The 1,895-nt window shown below is 33.9% G+C and overlaps 1 protein-coding gene across 1 annotated transcript in view; it reads right to left on the bottom strand.

Annotated features, from left to right (window-relative positions):
* Window positions 1-1,172, bottom strand: part of LOC137622310 (uncharacterized) — a 287,146-nt gene extending 285,974 nt beyond the window's left edge. Inside the window, exon 1 of the mRNA XM_068352877.1 lies at window positions 786-1,172. The gene's annotated coding sequence lies outside the window, so the exon portion shown is untranslated. The remainder of the gene's footprint in view (window positions 1-785) is intronic.
* Between the last annotated feature and the right edge of the window lie 723 nt (window positions 1,173-1,895).

Here is a 1,895-nt window from a genome sequence, read left to right as displayed (position 1 = left end):
TGGAACTGACATGTCAACATAGTCAACCAAACAGAATTCGTGATGCCAGCGTACATAAACAGAAGTTCGTGATGCCAGCTTATATTTGATACACAGTATATTCAAAATATACTTAATCAAAAATGGATATGCAATTTGCAAATAGTGACACTTTTGAGTAATCACTCAATTATTGACTAAGTATATTTTGAATATACAGTATATCAAATGTACGCTGGCATCACGAATTCCGTTTGGTCGACTATGTTGATATGTCAGTTCCAAGTCGCTTTAGTGAGGAAACCGAGCTATTTTCCTTTTATAACCCCTTCAACATATCTTACTAATCATTGCTTTCCCAGAATTTAAATAACCACCTAATTACTGTGCAAGAAGATGAGAACTGCAGGATTGCATTATTTTGGAGTAAATGGAGAGCGTGGTGTTGTAAACAACTAAGATGATCATTGCCCACGCTAGAACCAGGAACGACAAAGTAATAGCTGCTGGTGACTCAGAGGGTATATCTATCTTTAACGGGAAACTCTTTCGAAAGGCAAAATATTTCGTTAGACTTAGCCACAATATATTATCGCCTAGACCTAGTCTTGCACGCAATAACATTTAATAAACAATAACAATATATTATAGTATCTCTTTAACTCCTGGCTTATACAAAATACTTTCAAATAGGCCTATTCTGAACACAATTAACTCTGATAAACAATAATACACATTATAATAACCATGTAAACAATAAAATACGATAAGAAACGGTACAAAATTATCAATAATGTTCTACTTACCAGTTCTAACCAGAGTCTTGCAATGCAGTGCCACGGAAAATTCAACCTTAGAATTGAAATTACGATGCAGAGGCCTAAGCGTTAATGTAATAGGCCTATAACATTAACGTACAGCATTTATTGGAGATCCGAGCCTTAAACCAACTGCTATCTTGGAAGGTTCCGATGAATTCATGTTTTTTCAATTCGATTTATAGGCCTATCTATAACAAAACGCCAGAATCACAATAAGGCTTAGAGAATTATATTTCAACCGGTCACCTCACAATACACTAGAAGATTAATATTAATTAATGTCAGTAAATCCACGATTATGATGAAAGATTGGATTCAGAATTCACCGAACGAAGTCACCGGAGCGCGAAAGGAGCGAACAGTCTTACACAAATGCCAAGCAACGACTGACTGAGCACAATTGACTCTTGAGCAGTTTGATGTGTCACTCCGCGTGGTGGCTCGACCGGGTAGCGGCGTTGCCAGTTGACCATTACTTATTATTAATTATTATTATTATTATTATACAAGCTACAACTCTTTTGGAAAAGCATGATGCTATAAGACCATGATGTCCAACAAATGAATGATGAGCAAAATAGAATATTCTAAGCACGGTAACGACATTAAAAGAGATTTTTCATAATTATATAAACTACATAGAGACATATGTAGGCCTATACTTGATTTGTAATTATTATTCAATGTATATTATTTACATTCATGGTATAATTAGAATCAATAAGGATTTCAACCTATAAACGATGAAAGATCATTTCCATATTACTCTTCAAAGTGTTTTATTTTAATTTTTCATTACATTAGTTTGTTTCCTTATGTCCTCTCCTCACTGGCTGTTACCATGTTGGAGCCAGGTTATAGCAAAACCTCCTTTATCAACTAGGGTTGTAGTTTAGCTTGAAAGAAAAATAGTGAAAATGCTGTTTGTTTTCTTTACTAATATTCTTTCTGGTGTTACTTCAAAACATTTCGAATTCACTTGCTATTAAAATTATTCCTTGTGAATCGACTACTATAGTTGCTAGTTTGAAAATGTGTGATTTCTTATCAAAACTAGCAATGAATCTTTAATTATCATTACTCTCATAACAAAGA

The sequence above is a fragment of the Palaemon carinicauda genome, chromosome 29, assembly GCF_036898095.1.
Source record: "Palaemon carinicauda isolate YSFRI2023 chromosome 29, ASM3689809v2, whole genome shotgun sequence".
Taxonomy (NCBI): Eukaryota; Metazoa; Arthropoda; class Malacostraca; order Decapoda; family Palaemonidae; genus Palaemon; species Palaemon carinicauda.
Note: the sequence above shows the minus strand (reverse complement) of the source record. Positions and strands in the feature narration are given on the sequence as shown.